Source organism: Theropithecus gelada, chromosome 1 (genome assembly GCF_003255815.1).
Source record: "Theropithecus gelada isolate Dixy chromosome 1, Tgel_1.0, whole genome shotgun sequence".
In the NCBI taxonomy this organism is placed as follows: Eukaryota; Metazoa; Chordata; class Mammalia; order Primates; family Cercopithecidae; genus Theropithecus; species Theropithecus gelada.
This window is the reverse complement of record NC_037668.1, coordinates 71695181-71708952: the sequence shown is the minus strand read 5'-3', so window position 1 is coordinate 71708952 and position 13772 is coordinate 71695181. Positions and strand designations below refer to the sequence as shown.

The window sequence follows — 13772 nt, the reverse complement described above, 5'->3', positions numbered from 1 at the left end:
ATGTCTACAAGAATTATAGCTTTAAAAACATAATTTTTATATTTCAAAAATATTTGAACGCAAATTAATTTCTTAAAAAGTTAAAAAAGGTAATATTTAATGGCTTGTTTTTGTAGATGTCAAAATTAACACATCAAAAAGAGTTTTATCAAGTTCTTTTCTGTCAAAATATTGATGCTACAGAAATCAAAACCTTGAATTTACTTATTTTGTGATCAAAATACCAAGAAATACTAGCTACCCATATGAAAAAAAAAAAAAACCTAGAACTCAATCTCATTCCTAACACACAAAACCAAAAATAGATGCATTAATAATTTTTGTTGTTGTTGCTGTTGTTGTTGTTGTTGAGACAGAGTCTCGCTTTGTCGCCCAGACTAGAGTGCAGTGGCCAGATCTCAGCTCACTGCAAGCTCCGCCTCCTGGGTTCACGCCATTCTCCTGCCTCAGCCTCCCGAGTAGCTGGGACTACAGGTGCCCGCCACCTCGCCCAGCTAGGTTTTTGTATCTTTTAGTAGAGATGGGGTTTCACCGTGTTAGCCAGGATGGTCTCGATCTCCTGACCTCGTGATCCGCCTGTCTCGGCCTCCCAAAGTGCTGGGATTACAGGCTTGAGCCACCGCGCCCGGCCTAATAATTTAAATATAAATAACAAAACTGTAAAACAGAAGAAAACAAAGGATGGCACCATCATAATCTACTATGCGTGCATGTAAATCCCAAAATTGCTATGAAGGGCAATTTGCCAATAACTCTCAAAATGTTCAAGAAGGCAGAAGAAAACACAAACATAGTAAGAAATGAAACAGAAGATATAGAAAGACCTAAATGGAACCTACAGAGATTAAAAACACAGTATTTGACATAATAATATACCAGGTGGAATTAACAAATGATTAAATGCTATAAAAGAAAAAGCTATAAATGTGAAGTCATACCAATATAAACTATTCAAAATGAAGTAGAGAGAGAAAAAAGATTGAAAAACAAAAACCCAGAGCATCAGTGACCTGTGGGACAAATAAAATGGCATCCACGTAATTTGAATCCTGGGAAAGGAGATGAGGCAGAAAAAATATTTGAGAAAATATGTAAACAAGGTCCAAATGTGATTACAAAGAAGAAAACAAAACAAACAAGAAAACTATGAACCTATAGATCTGAGGAGTTAAATAAACTCCAAGCCAAGTAAATATAAAGAAAACCACAGCTGGGCATGGTGGCTCACACCCCAGCACTTTGGGAGGCCGAGGCGTGTAGATCACCTGAGGTCAGGAGTTTAAGACCAGCCTGGCCAACATAGTGAAACCCCATCTCTACTAAAAATACAAAATTAGCCAGGTGTGGTGGTGCATGCCTGTAATCCCAGCTACTCGGAGGCTGAGGTAGGAGAATTGCTTGAACCCGAGAGGCGGAAGTTGCACTGAGCCAGGACTGTGCCACTGCACTCCAACCTGGGCAACAAGAGCGAAACTCCATCCCTATGCCAAAAAAAAAAAAAAAGAAAAAAAGAAAACCACAACAAAGTACATCATAATAAAATTGCTGGAAACCAGTGGTAAAGAGAAAAATCTCAACAGGCAGCCAGAAGAAAATGGAAATGCTACATACAAAGGAATATAGGTAAGAATGACAGAAGATGTTTTTTCAGGAATGAAGCAAGTAAATAGAGTTACATATTTAAAGTAGTGGGGGAGGGGTGGTAGAAGTGACAACGGGGAACCGTCAACCTAGAAGCGTATACTTAGCCAAAAAATTTTTTAAAGTCTTTCAAAATTGAAGGTAAAATAAAGACTTGTTCAGACAAACCAATACTGAAAGACTTCACAGTCATCGGACCTGCCCACAAGAAATGTTAAATGAAGTTCTTCAGGCAGAAGAAAAGGGATACCATATGGAAATATGTATTTACACAAAGGAAGAAAGACCAACAGTAAAGAAAACTTTGTGAGTAAATATAAAAGAAGTTTCCCTCTCATTACAAAAACTTTTAAAATGTTTGAACCGTAGTAAAATGCACTAACATAAAATGTACCATCCTAACCATTTTTAAGTGTACAATTCAGTAGTATTAGTTGTTTTCACACTGCTCTGTAGCCAATATCCAGAGCGGTTTTTCATCTTGCAAAACAGAAACTCTATATCTATTATACAGTAACTCTCTATTCCTGCCTCCTCCCAGCACATGGAAACCACATTCTACTTTCTGTCTCGATGAATTTGATTTCTCTAGGCACCTCATATGAATGGAATCACAAGATATTTGTTTTTGTTTAACTGGCTCATTTCATTTAGCATAATGTCCTCAAGGTTCGTTCATGTTGTAATATGTGTCAGAATTTCCTTCCTTTTTCAGGCTGAATAACATTCCACTGCTTATGCATACCACATTTTGTTTACCCTTTCATCTGTCAATAAACACTTGAGTTGCTTCTACTTTTTGGCAATGATGAATGATCCTGCTACAAACACCCTTTGGAGCCCTGTTTTTTCAATTATTTTTGGTATATACCCAGAAGGGGAATTGCTGGATCATACGGTAATCCTATTTTCAGTGTTTTTAGGAACTGCATCCTGTTTTCCACAGTTGTTGTACATTTTACATTCCCACAAGGAGTGCACAAGGATTCTAATTTCTCTACATGCTTGTCAACACTTGCTATGTTCTGGTTTTGGGATAACAGCCATAGTATCCTAATGGATGTGAGGTGGTATCTCTAGAAAATTATTCTAGAAAAAGAAAATACTGTGTAGCCACTTAGCCGTAATCATTTAGACCATGGTGTAGGGCAAAGTTATTAGAAAGATTCTAGCGTTTTACTCTCCATGGGCTTTCCCTAGTGATTAGTAACATTGAGCACATTTTTATGTGCTTTTTGGCCATTTGTATATCTTCTTTAGAGAAGTGTCTATTCAAGTTCTCTACCCATTTTTAAATCAGTTTTTTGTTGTTGTTGAGTATTATAAGTTCTCTATATTTTCTGGACACTGACCTCTTATCAGATATATGATTTGCAAATATTTTCTCCCATTCTGTAGGTTGCCTTCCACTCTCATTTTTAAATTATTTTAAATGATTGATTATTTCAAACAAGAATAAATAAGCTGGGCATGGTGGCTCATGGCTGTAATCCCAGCACTTTGGGAGGCTGAGGCAGGCAGATTGCTTGAGAATGGGAATTTGAGACCAGCCTAGACAACACGGCAAAGCCTTGTCTCTACAAAAAATACAAAAATTACCTGGGTATGGTGACATGTGTTTGTGGTCCCAGCTACTTGAGAGGCTGAGGTGGGAGGACTGCCTGACACAAATAGGTTAAAAAGATAGGCTGCTCCCCAACCACCCCTGGGACAGCTCAAGGGCAAATACAAACATGCTCCTTCCCACAGACAAAAGTAATTGCAAAAACCACAATTACTTTTGCACCAACCGAATAAAAGGAATGAAAACATACACCGCAATACAGCTTATTTTATAGAGGCCAGAGTGGTTATATTAATATCAAACAAGGAAGATTTTGCAACAATAATTATTTGACTATCAATAAGAAAAAGGGACATTTCAAAATAATGAAGGAATCTATTAGAAATGGGATACAACAATCCTAAGTGTATACACACCAAATGACAGAGCTTCAAAACAAATTAAATAAAACCTGATAAATGAAGACTTCATTGCCCCTCTGTCAGTAATTGTTAGAAAAAGTGTACAGAAAATCAGTAAGGATATAAGAAACTAGACACATACCATAAAACAACCTAAGCTAATTGCCATTTATAGAATACCCAAAAACAGAAGTATTTTCTTTTCAAGCACACAAAGAATATTCACCAAAATCAACCATATTTTGTCCCATAACTCAGATTTTAATCAATTTAAAAGTATTAAAATCATATAACGTATATTTGGATCACAGCAAAGATAAATCAGAAATCTATAACACAAAGATATCTGGAATACCCACAAATATTAGGAAATTAAGCAAAAATACTTCAAAAGAACTAATGGGCCAAAGTAGAAATCACAAGTAAAGTTAGATAATATTTTTAACTCAACAAAGATAAAAATACAACATATCAAAATTTGTAAGATGCAGTCAATGCAATATATAGAGTGAAATTTATAGCATTACAATGTCTATATTAGAAATAAATAAAATCAATGATCTAACTTCTAGCCTAAGGAAAAAAAAAACAATAAATTAAAGTCCAACAAAGAGAAAAGTGAAAAAATAAAAAAATGAAGATAGGCACAGAAATCAATTATATAGTGGAAAAAATATCAACAGACAAGAACCAACGGAACTAAAAGCTAGTTATTTGAGAGGACCAATAAAAAATGATAGACCTCAAACCAGATGAATTAAGAAAAAGAGAGAAAAAATGCAAATTACCAATATCAGGCATGAAAGAGAGGACTCTGTCTCTATCCTAGACATTAAAATAATAATAAGTGAATATTACACACAATTTTATGCTAATAAATTCAACAACTTAGAAAAAAGGCAAAACTTCCTTGAAAGACATGCTACCAAAGAAGAAACAGAAAAACCTGCATAACTCTAGAATTAAAGAAATTTAATTCGTAATAATAATGATAATAAAAACCTTCCCTGGCTAGGCGTGGTGGCTCACGCCTGTAATTCCAGCACTTTGGGAAGCTGAGGCCAGTGGATCACTGGAGGCCAAGAGTCCAAGACCAGCCCAGCAAACATGGCAAAACTCCGTCTCTACTAAAAATACAAAAATTTGCTGGGCGTGATGGTGCACACCTGTAATCCCAACTACTCAGGAGGCTGAGGCACAAGAATTGCTTGAACCCAGGAGGCGAAGGTTGCAGTAAGCAGAGATCGCGCCACTGTACTCCAGCCTGAGCAACAGAAACTCTGTCTCGAAAAGAAACCAAAAACAACAAAAGCCTTCCTACAAAGACTGTGCAGGCTATGAAATAATAAAAAATATAAATATTGGTCTCTGCTCCTGGTCCCTACATAAAGCTCCTAAAATCCTTACAGATAGGGGCACTAAGAGAATCTTTTGTTCTAATATCTAGTCTTTGACCCTAGTTTCTGACTCAGAGCTCTTAAGACCTTTGTAATTTCCTGACTGATAAGAGCACATCTGACAGAGAGCTGCTAAATTCCTTCAAATTTCCTGGGTGATGGGAACATCTTTTGTTCTCATGAGGTGACTTCTGGATAGCCTTATGTTGGGTGCTGGTTGGCAGGGGAACCAACCACGCAATTAGAGGGCTGGAACTTTCAGTCTCACCCTCTGACCTCTGGGGATGGGAAAGGGCTGAAGGTTGATGTGATCACCAGTGGTCAATGATGCAATGAATCATGCCTATGTAATCCTCCACAGGGTTTATAGAAACCTCCATAAAAACCCAAAAGGACAAGGTTCAGAGAGCTTTCAGACTGCTGAACACATGGAGGTCCCCTGAGGGTGGTGAACCCCTTACCACATGCCATGCCCTATGCATCTCTTCCATCTGGCTGTTCATCTGTATCCTTGGTGATATCCTTTATAACAAACGGATAAACACAAGTTTCCCTGAATTCTGTGAGCTGCTCTAGCAAACAGATCAAACCCAAGAGGCGGTGGTCTTGGAATTCACAATTTATAGCTGGCTGGTGAGATGTATAGGTAACAACCCACTACTTGTGATTAGCATCTGAAGTGAGGTATAGTCCTGTTGAGCCGTCAACCTGTGGGATCTGACGCCATCTCCAGGTGGATAATGTCAGAACTGAATTGAATTATAGGACACACAGTAGGGTCTGCTGAAGAACTGCTTCATGTGTGAGAAAAACTGTGACACATCTGGTGTCAGAAGTGTGTTCAGTGGTGCATGAGAATAGAGATAAAAAACTGTTTTTTCGGCCGGGCGCGGTGGCTCAAGCCTGTAATCCCAGCACTTTGGGAGGCCGAGACGGGCGGATCACGAGGTCAGGAGATCGAGACCATCCTGGCTAACACGGTGAAACCCCGTCTCTACTAAAAAATACAAAAACTAGCCGGGCGAAGTGGCGGGCGCCTGTGGTCCCAGCTACTCGGGAGGCTGAGGCAGGAGAATGGCGTGAACCCGGGAGGCGGAGCTTGCAGTGAGCTGAGATCCGGCCACCGCACTCCAGCCTGGGCGACAGAGCCAGACTCAGTCTCAAAAAAAAAAAAAAAAAAAAAAAAAAACTGTTTTTTCTTCAGACAGGCCTAGATTTTGCTGGTGAATTCTACCAAACATTTCATGAAAAATATTACCAATTGCACACAAAATTTGTAGGAAGATGAAGAAATATTTTCCCGCTTATTCTGAAGCCAGCATTACTGTATTACCAAAACTAAAGACATCACAAGAAAACTACAGACCAGTATCTTTCATAACCAGACACAAAAATCCTTGAAAACTTTTAGCAAATTGAATACAGCAATGTGTAAAAAGGACAATATACCAAGACCAAATGAAGTTTATCCTACAAATGAAAGATTGGTTCAACATTCAAAGTCAATTAATGAGAAAGAAATCAATGTAATTCATCATATTAATAGACTAAAAAAGAAAAGCCATATGATCTTCCCAAAATATGCAGAAAAAGCATTTGACAAAATTCAACATCTATTCATGATAAACACTCTCAGGAAACTAGGAACAGAAGAGAACTTCCTCTACCTAAAAAAGGGTATCTATGAAAAACCTACAGCTAACACCATAATGGTAAAAGACTAGATGTTTTCCTCCTAAGACCGGGAACAGGCAAGGCTGTTCACTCTCACCTCACCTATTTAATACTGTACAGCGCAATAAAGCAGGAAAAAGGAAATGAGACATACAGATTTAAAAGGAAGAAATAAAACTGTCTTTAGTAACAGACGAGAAGACTGTCCATGTATGAGTGATACTGGCACAAAGTCATAAATCAACAGAATAGATTAGGGAGTCCAGAAGGAGACCTACACATATACGTTCAACTGATTTTCGACAAACATGCCAAGGTAATTCAAAGGAGAAAGCAGAGTCTTTAACAAATGGTTCTGGAACAACTGAACATCCACGTGCAAAAAGTGAACATAAACTCTTTTTTTCTTTTTGAGAGGGAGTCTTGCTTTGTCTGGAGTGCAGTGGCGCAATCTCAGCTCATTGCAACCTCCAGCTCATTAAACCTCCGGGTTAATGCGAATCTTCTGCCTCAGCCTCCCGAGTAGATGGGACTACAGGCACACACCACCACACCCAGCTAATTTTTTGTATTTTTAGTAGAGATGGGGTTTCACTGTGTCAGCCCTGATGGTCTTGATCTCCTGACTTCATGATCTGCCCGCCTCAGCCTCCCCAAGTGCTGGGATTACAGGTGTGAGCCACTGCGCCCGGCCAGTGAACCTCAACTCTTATCTTTTTTATTTTTGGAGACGGAGTCTCGCTCTGTCGCCCAGGCTGGAGTGCAGTGACACGATCTCAGCTCACTGCAAGCTCCACCTCCCGGGTTCACGCCATTTTCCTGCCTCAGCCTCCTGAGTAGCTGGGACTACAGGCGCCCGCCACCATGCCCAGCTAATTTTTTGTATATTTAGTAGAGACGGGTTTTCACCGTGTTAGCCAGGATGGTCTCGATCTCCTGACCTCGTGATCTGCCTGCCTCGGCCTGCCAAAGTGCTGGGATTACAGGCATGAGCCACCGTGCCCGGCAACTCTAATCTTTTATATACACAAAAATTAACTCAAAATTCTGAAATAAAACAAGAGAAAGCTTCTTGACCTTAGACTGGAGAAAGATATCTCAGATGCAATACTGAAAGCACAATCCATAAAAGAAAATGTAGAAAATTAGACTTTACCAAGATTAGAAATTTCTGCTCTGTGAAAGACATTGTAAAGAGAATGGTAAGAGACAGGAAGGTAACTGCAAATCACATATCTGACAAAGGGCTTCTGTCCAGAAGTTTAAAAAACTCTTATAGTTCAATAAGGTAAACCACCAATTAAAAAATGGCAACAAGCTGGGCGCAGTGGCTCATGCCTGTAATCCCAGCACCTTGGGAGGCTGAGGCAGGCAGATCATGAGGTCAGGAGAAAGGAGACCATCCTGGATAACACGGTGAAACTCCGCCTCTACTAAAAATACAAAAAATCGGCCGGGTGTGGTGGCGGGTGCCTGTAGTCCCAGCTACTTGGGAGGCTGTGGCAAGAGAATGGTGTGAACCCGGGAGGTGGAGCTTGCAGTGAACTGCAATCATGCCACTGCACTCCAGTCTGGGCGACAGAGTGAGACTTCATCTCAAAAAAAAAAAAAAAAAAGGCAACAGACTGGGACAGTTCTCTAAAGATAAAAGAATGGAAAATAAACACATGAAAAGATATTTCTCATTGTCAGTCATTAGTAAACTGCAAATTAAAACCATAATTTTAGATATTGAGATATCACTACAGACCTACTAGAATGGCTAAAATCAAAAAGACTGATGGCAAGGATGTAGAGCAACTGGAACTGTCATTCACTGCTGGTGGGAAAGCAAACAGTACAATCACATTGGAAAACAGTTACCATGGGACCTAGCCATTCCATTCCTAGGTATTTACTCAAGAAAAATGAATACATACATTTACACAAAAACCTGTACTAACGTTTATAGTAGCTTTATTTACAGTTACCAAGAGCTGGAATTAACCCATATATATGTCTTCTGACCTCTGAGTAGGTAATCAGACTGTGTTATATCCATTCGATGGAATACTAATCAGCATAAAAAGAACAAACAACTGATGCACATAGCACATGTATGAATCACAAATGTGTTACACTGAGTTAAAGATGCAAACTCAAAAGGCTTCATGCTATATAATCGATTCCATTGATGTGACGTTCTGGAAACACTACAGTAGTTGCCAAGGGCTGGGGGTAAGGGGAAAGGTTAACTACAAAGGAGCAAAAAGGAATATTTTAAGATTGCTGGAAATGTACTATTGATTGTAATGGTGGCTACACAAAGTATGTATTCATAAAAATTTACAGAACTACACTAAAAGGGAAATTTTGTTTGTAAATTAAACTTCAATAAACTTTAATTTGAAACAAAATTTATTTTATTTTATTTATTTATTTTTTAGATGGAGTCTTACTCTGTTGCCCAGCCTAGAGTGCAGTGATGCGATCTCAGCTCGCTGCAACCTCTGCCTCCTGGTTCAAGCGATTCTCCTGCCTCAGACTCCCAAGTAACTGTGATTACAGGTGTGTGTCACCATACCCAGCTAATTTTTGCATTTTTAGTAGAGACAGGGTTTTGCCATGTTGACCAGGCTGGTCTCAAACTCCTGACCTCAAGTGACCCGCCTATTTTGGCCTCCCAAAATGCTGGGATTACAGGCGTGAGCCACTGCACCAGGCCAATAATTTTAATTAACCTTCAATTAACCAACAATTTTAACCTTTAATTAACCAATAATTTTAATTTAACCTTAATTTGAATAAAATTATGATACAGTCATACAATTGTATATTATGCATTCATTTTAAAAATGAAGTGGATCCATTTATGTGGGTAATATAATAATCTCTAACCTATATTCTTAGGAGTAAAAAGGAAGATACATGATATAGTTTGGATAATTGTCCTCACTCAAATCTCATGTAGAAAGGTAATCCCCAATGTTGGAGGTGGGGCCTGGTGGGATTGGATCACGGAGGTTGATTTCTCAAGAATGGTTTTTCACCGTTCCCGTGTGATAGTGAGTGAATTCTTACAATATCTAGTTGTTTAAAAGTGTGTGGCACCTCCCCTCTCTCACTTGCTCTTACTTTTGCCAAATGACAAATGGAGGCCTGCTCTCCATTTGCCTTCTGCCATGATTGTAAGCTTTCTGATGCCTCCCTAGAAGGTAAGCAGATGCCAGCACCACACTTCCTGTAAAGCCTGCAGAACTGTGAGCCAATTAAACCTCTTTCTTTATAATTTAGCCAATCTCAGATATTTCGTTGTAGCAATGCCAAGAATGGCCTAATACAGAAAACTGGTACCAGGAGTAAGGTATTGTTAGAAAGATACCTGAAAATGTGGAAATGACTTCGGAACCGGGTAATGGATAGAGGTTGGAAGAGTTTGGAGGGCTCACAAGAAGACAGGAAGATGAGGGCAAGTTTGGAACTTCTTAGAGACTGGTTAAATGGTTGTAACCAAAATGTTGATAGGGATATGGACAATGAAATCTAGGCTAACAAGGTCTCAGATTGAAATGAGGAACTCACTGGGAAATGCAGCAAAGGTCATAACATGTTATGCCTTAGCAAAGAGCTTGGTTGCACTGTGCCCTTTCCCAAGGGATCTGTGGAAGTTTGAACTTGAGAGTGATGATTGCGTATCTGGCAGAAGAAATTTCTAAGCAGCAAAGCATTCAAGATATGACTGGCTGCTCCTAAGAGCTTACACTCAGATACGGGTGCAAGTAAATGACTTAAAGTTGGAATTTATATTGAAAAGCGAAGCAGAACATAAAAATTGGGAAAATTTGCAGCCAAGTCACATGGCAAAGAAAGAAAAAGCTTTTTCAGAAGAGGAATTCAAGCAGGCTGTGGAGTAACCACTTGCTAGAGACATTTGCATAACTAAAAAATAACCAAGTGCTAATATCTAAGACAACAGGGAAAAAGCCTCAAAGGCATTTTAGAGATTTTTGAGGTAGCCCCTTCCATCATAGTTCCTGAGGCCCAGGAGACAAAATGGTTTCATGGGTCGGGCCCAGGGCCTGGCCCCTATGCAACCTCAGGACACTGCTCCCCACATCCTGGCTGCTCCAGCTCTAGCCATGTCTCAAAAAGGGCAAGGTACAGCTCAGGCTGCCACTTTGGAGAATGCAAGCTGCAAGCTTTGACAGCTTCCATGTGGTGTTAAGAGTGCACAGACTACAAGAATGGAGGATTCTTGGATGCTTCCACCTAGATTTCAGAGGATGTATGGAAAAGCCTGGCTGCCCAAGCAAAAGCCTGCTGCAGGAGTAGAGCCCTCACAGAGAACCTCTACTAGGGCAGTGTGGAGGGGAAATGTGAGATTGGAGCCCTCACACAGGGTCCCCACTGGGAAACTGCCTTGTGGAGCTGTGAGAAGGGGGCCACATCCTCTAGTCCCCAGAATGGTAAATCCACCAGCAGTTTATACCCTGCACCTGAAAAAGCCTCAGGCACTCAATGCCAGCCCATGAGAGCAGCCGCAGGGACTGCACTCTGCAAAGCCACAGGGGCAGAGCTGCCCAAGATCTTGGGATCCCACTTCTTGCACCAGTGTGCCCTGAATGTGGGACATGGAGTCAAAGGAGATCATTTTGGAGCTTTAAGATTTAATGACTACCTTGATGGGTTTCAAACTTGAGGGCCCTTTCTTATGGCTGATTACCCCTTTTTGGAATGGGAATGTTTACCCAATGCCTATACCCCCATTGTATCTCAGAAGTAAGCAACTTGTTTTGATTTTACAGTCTCATAGGTTAAAGGAACTCATTTCCAGATAAGAATTTAGATATGGGACTCAGGACTTTAAGAGTTAATGCTAGAATGAGTTAAGATTTTGCAGGGCCTATTGAGAAGGGATGACTGTACGTTAACATGTGAGAAGGACATAAGATTTGTGGGGGCCAGGGACAGAATGATACAGTCTGAATATCTGTCCCTGCCCAAATCTTACGTTGCAAGGTAATCCCCAGCCAGGCTCAGTGGCCCAAACCTGTAATCCCAGCACTTTGGGAGGCCAAAGTGGGTGGATCGCTTGAGTCCAGGAGTTTGAGACCAGCCTGGGCAACAGGGCAAAACCCCACCTCTACCAGAAATATAAAAATTAGCTAGGTGTGGTTGCATGTGCCTGGAGTCCCAACTACTCGGGAGGCTGAGGTGGGCTAATTGCTTGAGCCCGGAGGTCAAGGCTGCAGTGAGCCAAGATTGCACCAGTGCACTCCAGCCTGGGCAACAGCGCAAGACCCTGTCTCAAAAAAAAAAAAAAAAAAAAAAGGAAGGAAAAAAATGTAATCTCCAATGGGACCTGGTGGTAGGTGACTGGATCATGGGGTTGGTTTCTCATTAATGACTTAGAACCATCCTCCTGGTTCTGTTCTTGTGATAGTGAGTGAATTCTTGTGAGATATGGTTGTTTAAAAGTGTGTAGCACTTCTTCTCTTTCACTCACTTGCTCCTGCTTTTGCCATATGACGTGCCTGCTCCCCCTTTGCTTTCTGGCATGATTTTAAGTTTCCTGGGGCCCTCCTAGAAGTGAAGCAGATGCCAGCACCATACTTCCTGTAAAGCCTAATGAACCATAAGCCAATTAAACCTCTTTTCTTTACAATTTACCCAGTCTCAGATATTTTTTCATAGACATGCAAGAATGGCCTAATACACAGCACAGAATACTAAATACAGTATGTTCCCATTTATGGTAATATTGGCTGTCTCTGGAAGGGGCCTGGAGTGGCAGTATACCTCTTGTATTGTTTGAGGTTTTTTTTTGTTTTATTTTGTTTTCCACATGCCTATCTTACTTTCAATTAGAAAAAGTAAAAGAAACCTATATACTGGTCAAGGAAAACTCACAGGTGTCTGGGCCAAGGGACTGAGTCATATAGGCTTGCAAAAACTTGTGTTAAGAATATAGAACACAGGCCGGGCGCGGTGGCTCAAGCCTGTAATCCCAGCACTTTGGGAGGCCGAGACGGGTGGATCACGAGGTCAGGAGATCGAGACCACCCTGGCTAACACGGTGAAACCCCGTCTCTACTAAAAAATACGAAAAACTAGCCGGGCGAGGTGGCGGGCGCCTGTAGTCCCAGCTACTCGGGAGGCTGAGACAGGAGAATGGCGGGAACCCAGGAGGCGGAGCTTGCAGTGAGCTGAGATCCGGCCACAGCACTCCAGCCTGGGCGACAGAGCGAGACTCCGTCTCAAAAAAAAAAAAAAAAAAAAGAATATAGAACACAAAGCCAGACACAGGGGCACTCAATAAATAGCTGGAGGAAGCAAAATATTTGGAATCAATTCAGAAGGCAGACCCTGGACAAAGAGATCTCTATCTGAGCACTGGATACTCAGTCAGCATAGCCCTTGCTTTACACAAGGAGCTAAGCTGAGACTGCTCACATTAGAAAAGAAAGGGAGCATAAAAACCAAATATCCTGGAGTTACTTTGGGGCCAGCTGTTTCTCAGCATTCCTTTGCAAGCACATTGTGTGTCTTAACCTCAGCCTTCTAAGGGATGGGAGGCAAGTCCTTCCCCCAATGAGCAGAGCCCACCCCTAGCACTCCTCTGGTGGTCCAAGTGCCCAGACAATCCTAGGCAGCCTTTCCTCCAGCCCCTCCAAATCAGAAGGAACAAAATGACTCTGACAGTTTCACTGCACTCCAAAGACAATCTCAGCACTTCAGCTCCTTTTCCACATCAAGGCTTCAGAAAAGAAAACCAAAAAGGAGGATGGATCGGTAAGCAAGATTCCTTAGCAGCATTTGGTAAAAGGAACTCCCTAGGTTATGCACAGATTCTGTCAGGTGCCAAAGAAGCCAGCAGCTCCAGAATGCAAAATGGACAGAGAAGGAAAGTGCTAAAACTCAAGACAGCCTCAGAAATTTCTCTTTGTTCCCTGCTTTATTTGGATATGCCTCCCTGAAGCCAGCTAGTTGGTCCCAGCTTCCAAAAAAGTTCGTTTGGCCACTGATACTAGGTCTAGGAGCTTCTGTGCTTGGCAGCCTTCTCTGGCTGCCTCTGGATACCTGGCTTGCATGGGGCAACCATGTAGGTTATCCTTC

At 41.1% G+C, this 13772-nt stretch overlaps 1 protein-coding gene across 1 annotated transcript in view; it reads right to left on the bottom strand.

Moving 5' to 3' along the window:
- ST3GAL3 (ST3 beta-galactoside alpha-2,3-sialyltransferase 3) overlaps window positions 1-13772 on the bottom strand; it is a 234131-nt gene that overhangs the window by 83967 nt on the left and 136392 nt on the right.